This window comes from Phoenix dactylifera, chromosome 14 (genome assembly GCF_051530095.1).
Source record: "Phoenix dactylifera cultivar Ajwa chromosome 14, Ajwa_hap1_PhDact_Kaust_v1.1, whole genome shotgun sequence".
NCBI classification, from domain to species: domain Eukaryota; kingdom Viridiplantae; phylum Streptophyta; class Magnoliopsida; order Arecales; family Arecaceae; genus Phoenix; species Phoenix dactylifera.
The window spans coordinates 9,030,457-9,053,272 of NC_143203.1; positions in this window are offsets into that span (position 1 = coordinate 9,030,457).

Below are 22,816 nucleotides of genomic sequence, written 5' to 3' on the forward strand. Positions count from 1 at the left end.
AGCAAGCCTTGCGCGGATTGAGATCATAGGTTGATTGAAGATGGATCAAGGAGTTGATTACAATTGAACCTAAGGGATCAAGATCGAGTCAAGAGTTGAAGACGATCAAACCAATTGACGTGCATGTGCTTGTACTATGACCCATCCTGGATCCATGATCATCACCAGTTACATTTACTTTCTTATATATATGCCTGGATGTTTAATGTTTATGCCTATGCATAGCGGGTAGATAGAAGTGTGCATAAGATGCGAGTTGCCAATCGAAAGAGACCTAAACTAAAACCTCCTCAATCAAGTCGAGAGTGAACCAACATGAGCGGGTCATATTAGATTAATTGATCTAATTAGTGTCTAGGAAAGCATGAAAGGTGGTTACTTAATTAGGACCTTACTCTCTGAGTAAGGGGAGCCTCCCACCTGCTTACCTGGCCAATTGTTCGATTACCTCTTATGAAGAGCTCAAGTTGCAAACACTAAGACCTAATTAACCAATATTAAGTCAATAGGTCTTCCACTGTAGTAGAGCTGCTAAGGTCTTTCTGATGTTGATTTGTCTCGGCTGGATACAGTGGGCAAGTTGCGGGGGGCTGGACCTCTCTATAGACATGAGATGTTGTAGGGTAAAGGTGGGGTTGGGCACCAATAACTGTTAGGTGAGGACCCAATGACGACTTTATTCCTACGGTTATACGGTGGGTTTGACTTAACTAAGAAATGGGACCAATAACTGTTAGGTGAGGTCTTCATGGCTTAGAGACCAAGTAGCACTGCAACATGCTTAAGAAGCATTGTACAAGAGTTGTACATTCATCAATTTATGTGTCACCAATAACTGTTAGGTGAGGTGGCATGTAAATCGGTGGGACCGCAGTACCCACTAGAAACCCTAGTCGCGTAGGATTTCCGTTTCCCTACCAGGAGAGTGTGAGGGATTCGAGAAAATAGTGGGAGGTACATTTGTTTTAAAAGACCCTAGAACAAATTAGGATTAAGTACAAAATTCTAACTAGAATCTTTACTCTCTGAGGATTATAAAGTCAGCTTCTAGACTTTTAACTCATATCCTATAGAACAACCGTTTGACCAAACCCAATTATAAAGACTGGCTCAGCAAATTTCAAAAATAATTTTGAATTATGAAATTAGGGTATGTGCTAGACCATGGAATCCCTATGTTACCAATCTGTCCGATCACTGATCAGCGTAAGACGCATGCTAAAGTGGACGAACAATGACAATAAGGTTAGGTGCTGCACAATGGCATCCATGTCCAATGAATTACAATGCCAGCATGAGAACATGAAGACTGCCAGGAACATATTAAATCACCTGCAAGAGTTGTATGGCAATCAGAGTCGCGCAGCATGTTTTGAAGTGTCCAAGAGGCTCTTCAAGGCAAAGATGCGCGATGGACAGTCTGTCCATGATCATGGTTTGACCATGATAAAGGACTTAGAGAAGCTTGAGAAGCTCGGCATGACCATGCACAAGGAATTGCAAACGAATTTGATCCCACAATCCCTTCTAGCTTCATATGAACAGTTTATAGTAAATTACCATATGAACAAGATTGTATGCACTAAAACAGAATTGTTAAATAAATTGGTAACTACCTTAGGGGCCTTGAAGAGTTCAAGGGGCATCGTTCTCACTGTCGAGCTGGTTTCTACTTCCAAGAGAGAGTCTATTTGGAAGAAGAAAAAGCCTGCGAAGAAACAGAAGACCGAGAAAATGCCAAATAAGGAAGTTCTAAGAAAAAGGCCAATTGCAAGAAAAAATGTTCCATTGCATCATGGACGGCCATTGGAAGAGGAACTGTCCTACATACATGGAAAAGCATAAAGAACATAAAGGGTGACAGACCTTCAGAAGGTATGTCAGATATGCTCAGGGTACTTAGAAACTGTTATCTGTTGCTAGCAGAAATTTGATTTCTGTATCTTAGCACAGAAAAATCTTTTTAAGACTGCTATTCCATTTATTTGAGAAATAAATTAGGTTCAATGTGGTTTTATGATTGACAGTCTCTATTACATACATATGGATGTATCTGTGAATATATCTGAGCAAACAGTGAATACCATAGGATCTAATAGATCCAAAAATGAGATAAAACTAAAGTATTTGTGGCACCTCAGGCTTGGCCATATAGGAGAAGACAGAATAAACAAATTGGAGAAACATGAGCTTTTGGGCTCATTGACTTTCGAGTCATATTTGATTTGTGAATTCTGCCTTCAAGGAAAGATGGCCAAGTTATCCTTTGTAGGACACAGGGAGGTCCACTGAAATACTTATCCTAGTACACACTGATGTGTGTTGCCCATTCGATGTGCAGGCTAGGGGTTATAATTTTTTACTTCATTTACTGATGATTACTCACGATATGGATATGTGTATGATACACAAATCTGAAACTTTTGAAAGGTTCAAAGAGTTTAAATATGAAGTAGAAAAACATACAGAAAAACTCACTAAGGTTCTTCGATCAGATTGAAGAGGTAAATACCTTAGTGGAGAGTTCTGTGATTATCTCAAGGAGAATGGTATAGTTTTATAATGGACTCCTCCTGGTACACCTCAGTTCAACGGAGTGTCGGAGAGGAGGAATCGGACTCTATTGGATATGATCCGATCCATGATGAGCTTTACTGATTTGCCCTTGTTTCTTTAGAAGATGCCCTATTTTCAGCTATTTACTTATTGAATAGAATTCCCTCTAAAGTCCGTTCCTACCACACCATATGAGATATGACATGGTAAGAAGCCGAGTCTTGGTCATCTCAAGATTTGGGGATGTCCGGCCCACGTCAAGCGACAACAGGCGGACAAGTTAGAGGATAGGACAATTAATGCTCGTTTTATTGGATATCCTAAAGAGTCATTAGGATACGACTTTTCGTCCCAAAGGATCACAAAGTGTTTGTGAACCTAGATGCTATCTTCATGGAAATAGTTTATCCTTGACAGAGATAGTGGGAGGAAAATTTGAGCTTGAAGAGAAAGTCTCTAAACAGCAACGAGCCATTGTGCCTATAGAACCTATTTAAGCCAGTACACGTAGTACCTCCTCCACCTCGAAAATATAGTAGGATCTCCCGTCCGTCTGAAAGGTACTTAGGTATGCTTACAGAGGATGTACAGGAAGTGTTTCTCATGAGAGATAGGGATCAAGGTAAGGATCTTAAAACCTACAACGAGGCGATGTTAGACAACAATTCTGAGAGATGGCTGGAAGCGATGAAGTTAGTGATGGACTCCATGCATTTCAGCCAAATCTGGATCTTAGTGGATCCACCAGAAGGTATAGTACCTATTGGGTGTAAATGGATCTACAAGAGAACATTAAGTTTGGATGGCTAAGTAGAGACCTATAAAGCAAGGCTAGTGGCGAAAGGTTATAGTCAGTGCGAAGGCATTGATTATAAGGATACTTTTCACCTGTAGCATTGCAAAAGTCCATTCGAATATTGCTTGTTGTTGCAGCATATCATGATACGATGATGGTGATCACAAGGTCTGTAAGCTGCAAAGGTTCATCTATGGACAAAAACAAGTATCTTGGAGTTGGAACACTCGTTTCAACGATATAATCAAATCGTTTGATTTCATCAAGAACGAAGAGGAGCCATGTGTCTATAAGAAAGTTAGTGGGAGGACTATTGCATTCTTCGTATTGTACGTGGATGATATCCTTCAAATTGGCAATGATATTTCCATGCTAACTTAGGTCAAGTTTTGGTTGTGTAAGGAATTCTCCATGATAGACCTTGGGAAAGCATCCTATATTTTAAATTAAGGTCTATAAAGATAGATCTAAGAGGATGCTTGTCCTATCACAGCATATGTACATAGAGGGAGTGCTGAAGAGGTTCGGCATGAAAGACCTCTAAAAGGGGATTATTACCCCTTAGGCATGGGATAAATCACTCCAAGAAGATGTGCCCTAACACATATGAAGAGATTCAACGGATGAGCAAGATCCCTTATGCTTCGGCTATAGGGAGCCTCACATATACCATGCAATATACGTGATTTGATATAGTATATGCTGTGAGTGTCACGAGCATATATCAGTCAAATCCAGGCAAGAAGTGCAAGATAGCTGTGAAGAACAGTCTTAAGTACTTGAGAAGAACTAAGGACATGTTCTTGGTCATTGGGAGAAGATCAGAGTTGAAGGTAGAAGGATGCACACATATTGATGATAGAAAGTCTACATTAGAATATGTGCAATGGTAGTTCAATAAATTGGAAGAGTTCCAAACAACCGATCATTATAGATTCTACCTTAGAAGCTGAATGTTAAGCCGTCTCTAAGGGTGCAGTGAAAATCTTTTGGTTTAAGAAGTTCATTGCAGAGTTAGGTGTAATGTCATCAGATGTCATAACACTCTACTGCGATAACAAAGGCACCATAGCACTAGCTAAGGAGCCAAAGGTCTCACCAGAAAATGAAGCACATAGAGCAGCAATTTAACCTAATAAGCGACTACCTCGAAACGAAATAAGTAGAGGATCAGAGAGTAGACTCCACAGAAAATGTGGCGGACCCATTCACTAAGCAGCTAAGTCGGCAGAAAATTGAAGCGCATCTTGAGAAGATGGGGCTTAGGTTTATGGCTGATTGGCTTTAGTGCAAGTGGGAGATTGTTAGAAGTATGCCCTAGAAGCCAATCTGGCTAACACATTATTAATTCTGGGACATAATTTTGTACTTGACTTTATTATTATTGATTAATAAATGGGCATTCTTTTCATTCATATTATTTATGTGTCTATGAATCGTCCAAGGAATTAATAAGATGATGATACATATTCTCAAGAGTTGAGAATTTGAGCCATGTATCATTGGTGATTAATTTCTAAATGCTCCTGATCAATGGATCATCACGAGGACGGTGATCGATCTGATCAGTGCACACATCGCTTTCCTTATGGATGGACGAGACTCGAGTCCACAGTGTAGGGACACTGAAGTGATAGTGCAGGTGCTTGTTAGAGAACAAGGGTACTGAGCGTGACCAACACAAGAAGTCACTTGGATGTCTATCCACTCGTCAGTGACTTGCTTGATGTTGCAGTAGTGTGACTGGTCCTTTGACCTGCGGTGCTTCAGCTACTCACAGTAAGGTTATTGTAGTTTGACTACACGTATACATGGTCTCTAGTCATATGGGTCCTTGTAGTGTAGATTGGCTGCAGTAAGTTCACTGTAGGAGTAGGGTATGCACTTACATGGAATCTATCGACCTTGATAGAAGAGGAGTGATCCTATGTGATTTGTTAGACTGAGTTCTAAGACCTTGGCCAGGGCAGTAATGTAAAGTGGAGAAAGAGTTTTCCACTATCGAACTCGAGTCGAATAAATCTTGACATATGACAGACGAAGGGGTTTGACGAGTTATCCATGACCTCCGTCCTGTAGGGATCCACGATAGTAGGACTGCATCACACGATAACTGCACTTAGAGGTTCATCATTCTATTCTACTGGGTAGCCACTACATACTGCTAGGTGTCACTGGTGGATGGTGGGACTCACAGGGATTATCTCGATGATCGATAAACCCTAAAGAGTAGAGTTGGAATCGTTCCAATCCATTGAAAGGAGTTTTCAATGATATTGTGATAGAGATCATAATATATCTCACTACCAGTCAGAGTAGAACCTATGGGGTCACACACACTAGAAGTAATGACCGATCCGATGGTTGAATCGTGATTAGGAATCACAAGTAATCAATTTGATTGATAATAAGTTGAAGAAGGAACAAAGGGAATTGATTAATTGGACTTAAAACAAGAGTCCTACTTGGAGTAGGATTCATAGAGTCCTAATTGGATTAGGACTAAAAATCCTACTTGGACTGGGATTCCTACTTGGACTGGGAATCCTATTTGGAGTAGGACTAGGAGTCCTACTTGGAGTAGGATTCATGGAGTCCTAATTGGATTAGGACAGGAATCCTACTTGGACTGGGATTCCTACTTGGACTGGAAATCCTATTAGGAGTAGGACTAGGATTCCTACTTGGAGTAGGATTCCTATAATCCTAATTAGATTAGGAGTTTTGAATTAAATTTGGATTCCTACTTGGAGTAGGATTCCTAGAGTCCTAATCGGATTAGGACTTCGAATTCAAATTAGAGTCCTAATTGGATTAGGACTAGAATTAAACAAGTCCTAATTGGATTAGGATTTCTTAAGTCCCAATTAATTATTAATCCAATGAATCAAGATGGCTCCTAATTAGATTAGGATTGAAGAGTTCAATTGAGTCATGGTTCATTCAAGTTCTAATTGGATTAGGACTAGCATAGATTGAACCCAATTGATTCATGATTTGGACTAAACCAAATAGGGGCCCTAGATGCTATTTAAGAGGAGGCTTGGGGGCTGACCTAATTCATATGTGAAGCCCTCCTCCTCTCCATCACGTGGCCACCCTCCTCTCCTCTCTTTTCAGCCACCAACAACAAAGGGAAGAAAAGGATCTTGGTGGCCTCCTTCTTCCTCCACCATTTGGTTCCAACGCAAGGAAGAAAAAGAAGGCTGCAGGGCTTCGTTCCTCTTCTTCTCTTCATCCTTCTTCTTCCTCCTTCCAAGCACAATCAAGGATTGATTGAAAGGGAGGATATCAGCCATCAAAGTTATCTCTGCAAGGGAGCTAGCACCCCGGGGAGATAGAAAGCTTGGATCGGTTTTCTGCTTCGTGTGGATACCCGTAGAGGCCGGGCACTTGAACGGCTTCAAGCGAACCTTCATCCTAAACCACGATCATCAGTTTGCGGTGATCATCTACCCGCACAAAGGTGAAGATCTGATCTTCCTAATTGTTTAAAAAGTTTTAATCCTAATCCATCTACGAACGGTTTTTGAAATAATGTTCATGAGATGAACGTATGACCCCGTGCATGCCTCTTCCGCTGCATCTGAAAAATTTTTAATTTTCTGCGGCATGGGCGGGTTCCCAACAGAATACAGATGAAAATCCAACTTTCAAAAGATATTCAATGAAGCACAAAGTTTAATACCACTTTACATTTAGTATTCTTTGTCTCATCTTTAGATGCGAATTTATACGATTAAGTTCTATATGATCTCTCACTCTGAAATTTTCTTTCTTCCCCTTAATTAATCATTCCATTTGAGAGTTTAGAGTTTGAAGATAATTTTCAATAAAGAGATTGAGTATTTAAAGCTCCCCCTCAAAAGATGCATTTTCTTTCAAACCTTTTTTTTGTTCTTCTATAATATCAAGAATGTAGAGTGATCTAGAATTTTTCAAAATTTATGGCAATCACTCTTTTTAATCTTTCAAGAATAAATTATATTTCCTCTTATTATTTTTTTTTTGAATATGTATGGAAATATTAATCAGAAAATAATTCTTTTGAAGCTCAAATTTCTTTTAAAAGTAATTATATTTTCTTTCCTATAAGAATTATTGAAATGAGTTGAAATATTCTAAGCTTTAGGATCATTAACTCTCTTCTTAAAAATAGCTTTTCTTTTTAATGATAGAAGCATTTAATTATGTAGGAGTGTATATTCAAAATATTAATTTCTTAGTCATAGTTTTTTAGTAATGTATATATGAAGCACCATAAATCTTTTTAATATCAAAATAATATCATATGTTTAGAACCATTTATTTGCAATCAAGATCATTGAAAAACACATCATTTAGACCAATTTTAGTACACTTATAAGATAAAAAATGATATGTTTCAGATGCGTATCGGAGCAAACAACCAAGGTATCCAAAGTAATTCTATTTTTCTTAAACCGTAGTTTTCATCTAGAAATCATATTGAGTTATTCCCCAAAATGATGCAATCATTGAAGTATATAATGAAAGTTACAAAAATGCAACGATAGAAGCATTTTTAAATTAAGTTTAAGCTTTTATCCTTAAGGTGTGTTTTCAAGTGATCGAAACTTCATTTGGCTTTTCACAAGCTTTTTATATACTTTCATTTATCTTGTCATTCATTTCCTCATTTTTGAATTTCTTCCTTTAACAACTCCGTGAATATTCTAATCTTCATTTCTTTTGGTTTTACTTTTCTGTGCTCTATACTCTATTTGCTCCCTATCCGATGGAGTTGGAAGGGGCACGAGGTACTACCACTAGCCTCCCTTTTGTGCCGTCCCTAATATGCCCTACACCGAATAGTTGGGTCAAATAGTGTCGGGTACTATCACTAGCCTTCCCATTGGCACCATCCCTATGATGAGCAATATAGAAGGGTTAAAATGTTCACTTCAAACTTTTTCTGTAATTAATTACGGATTTTATCTCTTCCAAAAGGAATGTTCATATTAGTCTCACAAATGTGCCAAATATATTATGCTTGTTTTGCTTTTCCTAAAGATTGGAGTATTTGCCTTTACTTAGATTTTACTTTCCTTGAATAATTGTTCATTTTCTTTTCTTTATCTCTATTTCTTTTTGTTATTCTCAAGTAATTTACATGAAAGAGCAGAATAAAGAAATAATCTTATGTATCATATAGATGTATATCATGCAAACAACATTTTCATTATGCTCAAGAATTCATAGCTTCTCACAAGTCAATTCAAATCAGCATTTTAAGCATATACTTGTGTATTTCATGGTTATGATATAGGCAAAGGAACATTTTAGTTTGAGCAAACCATGAATCAATTTCTAAAAGCATAAGTCAATTAATATATATATAGACATGATATCAAGAAATTAATAATTAAAGATTTTAACCATGCCACAATAAGATTTAAGTTATTGACTTTGCTCAGCTAATTTATGAGAGAGGTATCTAAAATTACCGATTCATTCTATATTCTTCAAGTCAAACTAGATTTCTTATGTGTGAACATTTGGCTGAAGAAGGTCCTCTCTCTTATTTGCATGTGAATGTTTATTGTATCTTACGTGGAGGTGTCCTTCAAGTTGAAATCTCTCATTTTCTTGCTCAAGGATCCTGCATTATTAACAAACTCCTTTTCTTTCTTGAAAGAAAGTCATTAGTTTCTTCAAGATACAGAACATTCATCCAACATATTTTTAACTAGATGACTCAATATAAGATATGACAATAGTTGAATGTTGAGTCACTTTACTCAAGAGATTGCCTAAATATAAGCAAGCACATATCACTTGAACTAAAAAGATAGTTTCATTAACCAAGATGGTTCAAGGACAAGCATGTGAGGCAATAGAAAGATTCATCAAAGTTAAATCAATTTTTTTTTTTGTTTTCAGAATCAATTTAACTTAGATTCTATTTGCATAAGATAATTATCAATAAAATATACAAGTTGAATTTTAATCAGATTATCTTAAGTAGTTGTTTCTATCAAAATTCTGATTATGATTTAGCTTTCAACACAGATACTCTTGTTTCAGGAAGACAAGCAATCTTCTTTTAAAAAAAATAAGAAATATTTTTGACTTATGAGAGATAGCTCAAGAAAATTAATATTCATGCTTTAACAGATTTTTATGCTCAGATTAAACACGATGAGTTAAAATTAATCAGTGGAATTTGAGATCATTTTAGGAAAAGATATTAATCATGGATACAATGATTATGCTCAATGAAATATTTTAATGATCAGATTTATTGATTTTGAATTTTAGAATAGTCTTGAGCATTACTTGTAAGAGGAAAGACGATTTGTTATTATAGAAACTTTTAAGTAAGTTTCTTATTATGATCATAACACATTAATCATTTATGATTGAACCAATTTGAAATGATTATGATTTAACCTATGATTCATATATGAGACTTATAAAGCAAATCATAATACATTTCAGATAATCATATAAGGAATGAATGGTATAATAACATGATGAATTACATTCATACCTTCACGAAGGATAACCTAAGATTTTATAAGTATTATGCTCAATAAAGTTTTAGCATGAAATCAGCATCAACCATTTATATTAGAGAAGAAATTTAGATTTTGAAAAACTTAAAGGAGAAGGTTATACATATTCATTCATTGTTTTCTTATTATCATGCAAGCACTAGAAAAATTTTATGCTAAGATCGTTGAGATAAAAATTCAACATATGAGGCATTTAAGAACTTTGATGCAGAGAGTATCGTAATTTCATAAAAAGATAATTTTGATACACGATGTAGAATGTTAAACCTTATACTAGATTTAATGAATAAATTGAGACTTATCTTTAATTATGTGTCAACGCACCCATTTGTATGAAAGTTTCATTTGTTCCATGGGTAGCTTGGCACACTTACATCTACACCCTCATATTTTCATTTTGGGTACCCAAGCTTGCTTGGGTCCTTGAGGGTTAGTGCATATGGTTCCTTTTGGAACCCAAATCTGTTTAAACGTAATAACTTTACCATTTGATTTATTCGTATTAGAACCATAGGTAAAGTTTTTATGCCCAATCTTTTTATGTTTGAAATAAGTTATCTTATTTAATGGTTTGCTTGGCGAATTGATAACCTTTTTCTTTAGGGGTTTATTGTTGAGCAAAGAAATCCAGCCAAGTCTTGATTTATCAAAAACAGCATGTTGACTTTCAAACATCGTTTTTAATCTTTCTGAACTTACAGTGAATTTGTTAATAAAAGATTTCAATTGGTTAACTTCTTCACTTAAGTTTTGATTTTCTTTAATTAAATTCTGATTTTTCTGAATCAATTCTTCTGAATTTAATCTTAAGCGTTCATTCTCAGAATTTAATTTGTCTTTCGTTTCAGTAGTAGAACTTTTTTTCCTCTGACATTTTCAGATGTAGCTTTTTATTCTTTAAACTAAGCTTCTTATTCTTTAAATTAAGCTTCTTGTATTCTAAGTATAAATCAAAAAATGCATCATGAAGTTCATCAAATGTAAAATCAGATTGAGCTTCAGTATGTACTTGATTTTTGAATGAGAAATCACTTTGTATTCGAGTACATACCTCATCTTCATGTGCCACAAAGCATAGATTTTCAATTTCAGTTTGCTGCTCTTCTTCTTCGGAGCTAGTTTCAAATTCACTAGAAATGTTAGTGCATTCATATTTAACTTCAAGCATACTCCATATTTTCTTAGCAGTCATGCAAAAAGATATGTTATTAAGTTCACTATCATCCAATGCACAATATAGAATATTCATGGCTTTTGCATTTTACTGAGCCATTTTCTTATCATGATTAGCATTTGTATGTAGCCCATTGACTATGATACTCCATAAATCATAGTCATGTGCTTGAATGAAAATGCGCATGCGTGCTTTCCAATGTGTGTAGTTTATACCATTAAATAGTGGAGGTCTATCAATTAATTGTCCCTCACTCATAGAACATCCCACTTGGGTTGTCATGATCTTTAACTCTTGATTGTGAGATCAATGAGTACTATTGGAGCACCTTGCTCTGATACCACTTGTTGCCCAAGGTGACAAGCCAAGAGGGGGGGGTGAATTGGTTTCTCTTAATTTTAACTATCTTACTTATGTTAAATGATGAGTTAGTGGAATTAAACAAATCACAATACAAACAACAAGAAGTATAGTGGTTCGGTGCTCTCCTTAGCACCTACGTCCACTCCCCAAGCGACCCTTTGGGAATTCACTATAATCCTGCGGATTACAGTTGGATTGTTTTCCGGGCTCATAATCCAAAAATCTTTACACTTTGGTTTTCCGGGTTCACCAAAAACCTATGTTGGTTTTATGGGCTCACCAACGAACCTATGTTGGTTTTTCGGGCTCACCAACAAACCTTTACAATTGGTTTTCCGAGTTCACCAATCAACCTATTCCGTTGGTTTTGCGGGCTAACCAACCAACCTTTACAAGTAGTTTAACAAATAAAGGAAGAAGATTTAAACTCCTAGATGAGCAAATATAACAATATAATCTACAAAGAAGAGTTTAGAGAATAGTTATCGCTTGATGTGACTTCTCTCTTCTTTGTCAAGGATGCTTCACTCTTCAAGGGTAGATGGAGCTCTTAATGACTCTTGAAATCTGCTCAACCACTTTCTTTTGACTCTTGAATGAAGCTCTTGGATGAAGCTTGCCTTGCTAGGGTTCTCTCTTGAATGCACTTGATGTATTTTCCAAAGCTTACTTCCTCTGATGAATACCCCCTCTTAAATACTTCTCCAACCTCCAAATAGACCTTCCTGACCGTTGGATTGAAGAAACTAGCCGTTTATAACCGTTGGGAGTCCAAAAAGCACTTCTGCACAACTAGCCGTTATACTTCTGCCCGTGCTTGGGTCGACCCAAACTTTTCTTGGGTCGACCCAAACCACTGTTCATCAGATTTGGGTCAGCTCAAACTTTTCTTGGGTCGACCCAAACCACTGTTCATCAGATTTGGGTCAGCTCAAACTTTTCTTGGGTCGGCCCTCTCAGAACCACAGAACCTTGCATTTCAGCCCTCCTTCACTTGGGTCGACTCAACATTTCTTTGGGTCGACTCAAGGTTCAGTTGGGTCGACTCAACTTTTACTTGGGTCGACCCTCTCAGGGTTTCCAGAGAACCTTTTCTGTCATGTATTCTGTCATTGTCTTTGGGTCGACCCTCTCAGTATTTCCAGAGAACCATTTTCCCGAGTCTTTAAGAGGCTTGAGGTTTGGGTCGACTCATGCTTTCCTTGGGTCGACCCAACTTACTGTTCATCTGTGCCATTTTTGCAGAAGTGTGCCAAATGCTTTCTTGATGTGCCGGGGTCGACCCAATCAACCTTGGGGTCGACTCAATCCACACTTTACTGCAACTCAAGGTTAGATTCATCCAAATAAACAATGAAATGCATTTATACAAATATACTGAGAGTAACAGACTTATAAATGAAGTATCGAATTAACTTGTAACATACTCTTGACTAATAAATCTCCCGGAGTCAACTCGAGTCTCAGACTTTGGTTCATATTGATTTCTTAACTTATCCAAAATGTCTTGAACCAAATCTAGAGACACTTAACCATAAATTTACAAGAATTTCACTGAAACACTAGATTGAATTCATTAGTAAACATAAGATATACTCAAATACTTTGAGCTCATCAAAATCAAATAGGGTTATAATCAATCAATCCACAATCTCCCCCTTTTTGATGATGACAAAACATTGAGTATATGTAAAGTGAATTGCTCAACAAACAAGGAGATTTATAGTAAAATTTTAAAATGAATTCAAGTGTCTAGTTATTTTAATTTATCCAAAACTGAAAGGTGTGAAACAGTAAATTTTGAAGTTAAAGCTCTCCCTTTCATTTGGAATTATATAAGCCTTCATGTCATGCAATCAATTGTTTGGCTTATATATATTTAATGATTTTGCTTTCTTAAAAATTTAGATTCTCCCCCTCAACACATGCATTCAACTTTGTTTTTATTCTCAGAATTTTCTTTTGGTGCATTGAAGCTTTTGAACTTAAATTTTTGGTTTTTAGAGAAAAAATCTGCCAATTTGTTCTTGAGTATGATTCAACTAATCTCCGAATATCCCTTGAATAGATTCTGGAGATTACTCCATTAGGAGCCCCAACAGAGAGATAATGAGCCTCGAGGTATCGAATCCACTAAGAACAAATTATTGTGTGTTTTAAAAGTTTTCTTTTTATTGATTTTCATTGATTCCCTTTACATGTCTATTCAATATATTTCTCCCCCTTTTTGTCATCATAGCAAAAAGGAAGAAAGCACACCACACAAGCAATTAGAGATTAAATTTGCACAGTATTGAAGAAAATTGTCTACTCATTGTATTGATGTATATGTAGGTACACTTGTGAATGCAAAGAGTAAAGCAATAAATACATGTCTCAAACTAAAAAAAAAATAAGCTAGGGCTTCTTGGAGGAGGATGTGGCTCCCTTGGGCAGTCTTGATTGTTCCATGAGTAGACTGACCCCATCTGTGACGTGCCCTAGCTGTGTGATGATCGCCGAGGTGGCCCTACTATGAATCGAGGAAAGCTCAGTCAGGCTCTCCTGGAGTGTGTCCAACTTTGCGATCAACACATTCGCCAGTCGCTCGGCCCCCTGGCTCTGGCTGCCCATGTCGTGTCGGATGTCATCTCGCATCTTCCGTGTGTTGCTTGTGACATCGCTCATGTTTGAGAATTGGGCTTGTATGAGGCTTCTGACATTGTAGATCTCCTCCCTCAGATGAGCCGTCATCTCGGTCAGGGCTGTCAGTGAGGGAACCAATGCAGAAGAGGGGGCAGTGGAGGGAGCAGTCGCTGGACCTCGGAGCTCCCTCAGTAGGTCGTCCCGAAGATCCCTCACTATCTCCTATCGCAACTCCCGGAGCTGCTCAGGTGATATCCGGACCTCTGTCGGCTGAGTGGGTGGTGCTGAAGATGAGGGTCCGGTTGAGGTGGATGGTGCTGAGGTGGAGGGATAGGTGGGAAAGTCTAAGTCAGGATCAGGACTGGGGGAGTGTCTAGCAGTAGGTGTGGAGGAGGATGGTTTCCTGACCCAGGTTCCCTCTACCTTATGAAATCCCATCCTGTGTAGGGTTCCCTCACTCATGCGATCTGTCCATCGCAGTGCGCGAGAGGGTTTTCCCTCAGGAATGGGGATCTCGGACTCCCTAAAGATCAGGGTGTACATCATCCCATAAGGAAGGGTGAGCCTAGGTCTGTCTAGTGGCTCACATAGGTATTTGTAAATGAGTTTTGGGAAGTTAATTGGAGTATCCTGAAGGATGTAGAACATAAGGGCTAGGTCCCTCTTAGATACAAAATCGAAGCGGCCGGTCTTAGGGAAAAGGATCCTAGAGATGATACTCAAGAGGAGCCGCATTTCAACTGACAGTGAACTAGCGGACACCTCATCTAGTGGGGACTGGGGTGGACTCCCTAATATGGCCGTAAGGGCCTCAGTCCTATCGGCCGGATGAGTAGGAGATACCCCTACTTGGAGATACCCCTACTCAGTCCTGTATCCCACCATTCCCCCTGGACACGGTACCATAGAACTCCCTAACTAGCCCTGGGTATGTGGGGAGATCTAGGGAACAAAAGAACTCGAGTTTCTGGGCCCTCAACCTATCTCCTATAGTGAAGCCCTCCCGGGAGAGATAGTCGAAGTTGACGTATCTCCCGGTGGAGACCGCCTTCCCGGCGCACGGTCGCGAGGGAACCGGCCTCGGCGGGGAACGAACCGGAGGTTGTGGCCTCACGGGATCATTCCGAGCCTTGGACCGTCGCTCGGCGCCGCTCACGGGTTGGGGCCTCTTCCGGCTTGGGACAACCGTCTTACGGGGCATGTTTGACCTAGGGATGGGGTAAAACCCTAATGGACGGAAGAACCTTGACGAAAAAACCCTAACGGAGGTCGGAGACGATGTCGGAGACGGCTCTAGGGTTTTGTGAACAGTGGAGGCGATGAATGGAAGTGTTGATTAAACGCTTGGATTAGGGTTAAAAACTCAGATCCCGACCGCGAGTCGACTCGACCTCGAGTCGACTCCAAAATATGCGCGAGTCGACTCCCCTTATGCTGCCATCGACCTCGAGTCGACTCCCGTCTATGTGCGAGTCGACTCCCCCTCATGAGCCGACTCTGAAACGTATCCGAGTCGACTCGAACTCTGGCACGTACCTAAAAATCATGCTATTTTCGTACCAACCAAGGGACAATCACGAAGTTATGATCTGATTTGATGATTATCGATGAGAGACTCTATATTTAACACAACCTAATCATCAAAATCAATGAACCAGAAGAGAACATCACTAGGATGGATCAATCACTCCTAATCCTCTCCTAAGCACACTAAATCTCTCTTCACTCAAGGGTTTTGTGAAGATATCAGCTAATTGATCATCAGTGCAAACAAATTGAAGTGTCACATCACCATTCAGTACATGATCTCTTATGAAGTGATGTCTTATCTCAATATGTTTAGTTCTTGAATGCTGAATTGAATTTTTAGTTAGATTAATGGCACTTGTATTATCACAATTAATAGAAATTTTATCTTGTTTAATTCCATAATCTTCCAGTTGTTGTTTGATCCATATGATTTGAGCACAACAACTCCCAGCAGCAACATATTCAGCTTCAGCAGTAGATAATGTAACCGAGTTTTGTTTCTTGCTATACCATGAGATTAAATTTTCTCCTAAGAATTGACATGACCCGCTGGTGCTTTTTCTATCAAGTTTACAACCAGCAAAGTCTGAATCTGTGTATCCTATTAAGTTCAGGCTAGATTCTTTAGAATACCATAAACCTATATTTTTCGTTCCTATTAGATATTTAAAGATTCTCTTGACTGCAATTAGATGAGATTCCTTAGGATTAGACTGATATCTAGCACACATGCATACACTAAACATGATATCAGGTCTACTTGCAGTGAGATATAATAAGGATCCTATCATACCTCTATACATCTTTTGATCTACAGATTTACCTGATTCATCTTGGTCTAGTTTGCATGATGAGCTCATGGGTGTGCTGATTGACTTGTTTTCCTCCATATCAAACTTCTTAAGCATCTCCTTGATGTATTTAGCTTGATTGATGAAGATCCTTTTTTCAGATTGTTTGATTTGAAGTTCGAGAAAATAGTTCAGCTCTCCCATCATGCTCATTTCAAACTCACTCTGCATCAAGTCAGCAAATTCTTCGCAGAGGCGATTGTTAGTAGCACCGAAAATAATATCATCAACATAAATCTGCACTACTAACATATCTTTGTTTTTCTTCTTTAAAAACAGTGTTGTATCTACATTTCCCCTAGTGAACTCATGTTCTAGTAGAAATTTGCTAAGTCTTTCATACCATGCTCTAGGTGCTTGTTTCAAACCATAAAGTGCTTTGTTCAATTTATACACATGATTAGGGTATTGATGATTTTCAAAACCAGGAGGTTGTTCCACATGCACCTCCTCATTAATATACCCATTTAAAAATGCACTTTTTACATCCATTTGAAATAATTTGAAATTCTTAGAGCATGCAAATGCTAGTAATAGTCTAATTGCCTCAAGTCTAGCTACAGGAGCAAAGGTTTCATCAAAATCTATACCTTCTTCTTGATTATAGCCCTTTGCTACTAGTCTAGCCTTATTCCTAATTATAATTCCATTTTCATCAAGTTTATTTTTATATATCCATTTGGTACCTATAATTGAATATTCAGAGGGTCGTTCAACTAGGTTCCATATCTTGTTTCTAGTAAATTGGTTTAATTCTTCTTGCATCGCATTTATCCAATTTACATCTTTTTCAGCTTCTTCTATGTGTTTGGGTTCAAAATGTGAGACAAAAGCTAGATGGTTATTTAAGTTCCTAAGAGATGCTCTAGTCCTAACAGGTTGAGATGGATCATCTAAAATTAATTCCTTAGGATGCCCATGAGTATACCTCCAAGCCTTAGTCAGCCCATGATCCACAATAGCCTCTTGGCTTGATGATGCATTTCCAATTAATTTTTGATCATCTTCTTGTAATGTCATCTCATCAATCTTTTCTTCAAGTATTTCAGCATCATCATCAAGATCAACTCTCTTGCTAGAAGAGATATCACTAGAATCATCAAAAACTACGTGTATAGATTCTTCAATAACAAGGGTTCTTTTATTAAAAACTCTATAGGCTTTACTAGTTGTAGAATACCCCAAAAATATACCCTCATCAGATTTAGAGTCAAATTTACCTAGATTATCTTTCCCATTATTATGAACAAAACACCTACATCCAAAGACATGAAAATAGTTTACTTTTGGTTTTATGTTTTTCCAAAGTTCATAAGGTGTTTTCTTTATAATGGGTCTCAATACAACTCTATTTAATATATGACATGAGGTATTAATGGCTTCTCTCCAAAAGTACTTAGGGAGATTACTTTTACATAGCATGGTTCTAGCCATTTCCTCTAGGGTTCTATTTTTCCTTTCTACAACTCCATTTTGTTGTGGTGTCCTAGGTGCAGAAAAATTAAGAGTTATTCCCTTTTTACTACAAAACTCATCAAATAAATGATTTTCAAATTCGGTTCCACGGTCACTTCTAATAGCTATGACTGAAGTATCTCTAGCATTTGTTACTTCCTTATGAAATTTCTTAAAAATTGAAAATGCTTGATCTTTATGAGCTAAGAACATGACCCAAGTATATCTAGAAAAGTCATCTACAATAACTAGACCATATTTATTTCCACCTAGACTTGTGGTTCTAGTTGGTCCGAATAGATCCATGTATAGTAGTTCTAGAGGTCTAGAGGTGGAGACACAATTTATGGATTTAAATGAGTTCCTTGATTGTTTGCCATATTGACAAGCTTCACATATTTTATTCTTCTCAAACTTTAGTTTTGGCAAACCTATCACGGAATCTCTTTTAACTAGTTTTGATATTGTGTCCATACTTGCATGACCCAACTTACGGTGCCATAACCAACTAGCATCATTATCCTTAGTTTCATTAACAACTAAACATGGGTTATGTTTGGCAAGATCCTCAAGGTCTACTACATACACATTCCCACATCTTATTCCTTTAAAACTAAACTGTTGTCATTTGAGTTGGTTATGATGCATAATGATGGTTTGAACAAAACATCAAAACCTCTATCACACAATTGACTAATGCTAAGTAGATTATGCTTAAGACCATCAACATATCTAACATTATCAATAAAGGTTGAAGGGGTGATTTGTACTTTACCTATACCAATGATGTGACCTTGGTTATTGTCTCCAAATGTCACAGCACCTCCCTTCTTAGCCTCAAGGGTGAAGAATTGGTCTTTGTCACCCGTCATGTGTCTTGAGCAGCCACTATCCAAGTACCAACAATTTTTGTCGACCTTGGCTGCAAGACACTCCTACACAAGCAAATCATACAATTTTAGGTACCCAAGTTTTCTTGGGTCCTTCATGGTTAGTAATGTTGGTTCCTTTTGGAACCCAAACCCTTTTATTTTTTTTTTAATTTTTTCTTTCCTATAATCACACACATTTGCTTTATGTCCTAATGTTCCACAGCAAAAACATGTTACTTTCTTAGTTTTGCTTTCCCCTGCTTTAACAAAGAAATTACTAAGAAGTTTTTGCTTATTTTTAGGTTTATACCCTAAACCAGCTCTATTGAACACAGCTCGTTGACTATTAAGTATCATTTCTAATTTTTCTAAGCTATAAGTAAATTTTTCTACAAAAGGCTTGTACTTTTCAAGTTCTAGTGCCAATTTTTGTTTTTCTGTTCTTAGTCCATTTAGGTCTTTTGTAAGACTCTCTTTTAAGATTTGTTTATTGTTTTTAAGTTCGAATATTTCTTTGGTCAGCCTTTCGTTATCTTTAGTTAAGGTATTAGTCTTTTGAATTAAGATTTGGTTGCTTGTCTTAAGTTCTGAATTTTCTTTAATAATAACATCTTTATCCTTAACTAATGTATCATACTTACGGAGGTGAGTTTGGTTAGTTAGTTTCAATTCTTTGTTTTTAAGGTTTATTGTCTTATACTCGTCCATTAATTCATTGAAGGCATCATATAACTCATCGAAAGTAAAGTCTAAATGTGTTCCGGATGTTACCTCATTGTCGTTAGCCATAAAACAAAGGTTGGCCTTTTCTTCTTGTTCCTCATCCGATGATGATGATGATGAGTCGGAGTCCGATAGGGTGGAGACAAGGACTTTCTTTTTCTTGTACTTGCTCCCCTTCTTCAGCAAAGGACACTCAGCTCTGAAGTGCCCCGGCTTCTTACACTCATAATATCCAAACCCCTCATTTTCTCTTTCCTTACCTTTATCCTTGTGATAGGAATTTGAGGGGCCTCTACTTTGATGAGAGGACTTCTTCCGGTTGATGAATCTACAGAATTTTCTTACAAGGAGTGCCTCATCATCATCTTCCTCATTGTCTTCCTCTTCACTGCTACTGCTGCAAGACACATCTTTGTTAGTGGAAACAGATTTTAGTGCTATTACCTTTTTCTTGTGAGAGGACTCTTCTTCATTGTATTGTTTCATCGTTAGCTCATGCGTGATGAGGGATCCAAGTAGCTCCTCGAGTGGCAGCTTGTTTAAATCCTTAGTCTCTTGGATTGCCGTCACCTTGGCTTTCCATGACCTTGGTAGACAACGAAGAATCTTCCTGACAAGCTCACTGTTAGTATAATTTTTGCCAAGGCTTTTTAGGCCATTGACAATGTCAGTAAATCTAGTGAACATGCAAGTGATTGTTTCATTAGAATCCATCTTAAATAATTCATATTTATGAACTAATATATTTATTTTGGATTCTTTTACTTGATTTGTGCCCTCGTGGGTCACTTCAAGTCTATCCCAAATCTCTTTTGCAGAAATGCAAGTAGAGACTCTATTGAATTTATTTCTATCTAATGCACAATAAAGCACATTCATTGCTTTGGCATTTAGTTGTGCCTTCCTAATGTCATTGTCATCCCAATCCTTTTCAAGCTTGGGTATAGTGACACCCTCTACATAAATGGATGGGATGTATGGTCCATTTAGAATGGTGGTCCACATCTCATAGTCTTGGGCTTGGATAAATATTCTCATCCTAGCCTTCCAATATGTGTAGTCGGATCCATTAAAGAATGGAGGTCTATGTGTGGACTGGCCCTCAATGTGAGAAGATCCAAATGGGGTTGTCATTTTGATCTTTTACTCTTTGGGTAGTAGAGTTCCGGCTCTGATACCACTTGTTGCCCAGATAGACAACCCAAGAGGGGGGGTGAATTGGGTTTTAAAATAATTATTACAATTTAAATGTTTGTGGATAACTAATTAATACTTTTTGCAAGTTGATTAATTAGATGCTATGTGCAGTGAATGAAATGAAAGTAAAAGATGACAAGGCAATCACAAACACAATGATTTTATAGTGGTTCGGAGCTAACCCTTGCTCCTACGTCCACTCCCCAAGCCTCACTTGGGAATTCACTATAACCCCTCGGATTACAGCCGGTTGTTTTACAAGCTCACAACCCAACTTGTTGTTTTGCGAGATCACAACGAACTCGGTCGGTTTTTCCAGGCTCACCGACTAGAACCACCCGATTGTTTTTCCGGGCTCACAATCAAACCCTTACACGTTGGTTTCAACCTAGGCTCACCAACAAACCTTTACACCCTTGATTCAATCCCCTGATTGAATCAAGTAAGGAACAAATGGTTTGAAGAACAAATAGAAAAATAAAGCTTCTTAACAAGCAGATATACAGCGATATAAATAATAGAGAAGTTAAGAGCCCTCAAACAAGTTTATGATGATGTAGAGGAGGGCTTCTTGAACTCTGGGTCTCCTCTTGAATGTCTTGAAGACTTGAAGGCTGAAGGAGACTTCTTTAATGCTGGGAAGAGTTGGTTGAATGGAGTTAATGGCCCTCTTCCTTCTTTTCCGTTGAAATCCTTTGGCAGATGAAGATTTTGTGTTTTCTTTGAAAGGAATATCGCTTCTCTACCTTGCTACAGTCCTCTGTGGCTATTTATGCCATTCCCCACGGAAACAAGCCGTTAGACACAATTATCTAGCCGTTCTGTACATTCTGCACATCCTGACAATGTTTCCGTTGGGATCGGAGTCGACTCGCGCGATCTAGAGTCGACTCGGCTGCAGCAGGAGTCAACTCATGCTTTTCTGGAGTCGGCTCGGCAACTGTTCCGGATTTGAATTAAAATGCTCTTCTCGACTGGGAGTCGACTCGACTTAACCCGGAGTCGACTCCCCAAAGTCTGGAGCTGACCTGGCACTTTTGGAGTCGGCTCATTCCAAGGAATCCATAGATGTATTCTTCAACTTTGCTCACTCGAGTCGACTCGGAAATTCTGGGAGTCGACTCGGCGCTCAGAGTCCGAACTCCCGAGCTTCTGTCTTTTAGCTCGTGCTGTCTTGGAGTCGACTCGGCTATCAGTATCCGAAAAGCAGTCTTCTGTCTTTTTGGGGTAGCGCTGCCTTGGAGTCGACTCGAACTGTCTTGGAGTCGACTCGCCTCTCAGAGACAAAAATACTGTCTTCTGTCTTTTTGGGGTCGCGCTGTCTCGGAGTCGACTCGGCCTTTGCGGGAGTCGACTCGGCTCTCAGTGTCCGAAAGTTGCTCTCTGACTTTTGCCTTGTATTACACTGAGAGTCGACTCTCGCTTCCTTTGGAGTCGACCTGCCAACCATCGGAGTCGACTCGCGTTCCTCAGGAGTCGACTCGGCTCTCAGGGTCCAAAATACCTTCTCTGTCTTTCTGTCTGTAACTCCCTGGAGTCGACTCATACTACCCTGGAGTCGACTCGGCTAGCATCGGAGTCGACTCGCGCTCTTCAAGAGTCGACTCGCTGACAGGTTTTGAGTTGGATCTTTCTGTTCGTCTGTCTGTTCTCAGTCGGAGTCGGCTCGTAATGTACAGGAGTCGACTCGAGCCTGTGCCAGTGCTTCTGATACGCTTGGAGTCGACTCGTAATATCCCGGAGTCGACTCGAGTCTCAGACTTTGGTTCATATTGATTTCTTAACTTATCCAAAATATCTTGAACCAAATCTAGAGACACTTAACCATAAATTTACAAGAATTTCACTGAAACACTAGATTGAATTCATTAGTAAACATAAAATATACTCAAATGCTTTGAGCTCATCAAAATCAAATAGGGTTATAATCAATCAATCCACATCAATCTACTTGGGTTGAACCCAATCCAATTAGGTCAAACCCTGATGCAGCCCAAATTGAATCCTATTCAATTTGACTCAACCTAAGCCCAATTACTCAATCAAATTGAGTTCATTAGCAATCTAATTGCTAATTAATCCTCCAATAATTTAATAATTATTTTAATGCAACTTTTGCTTTGGATAATTTGTCAATC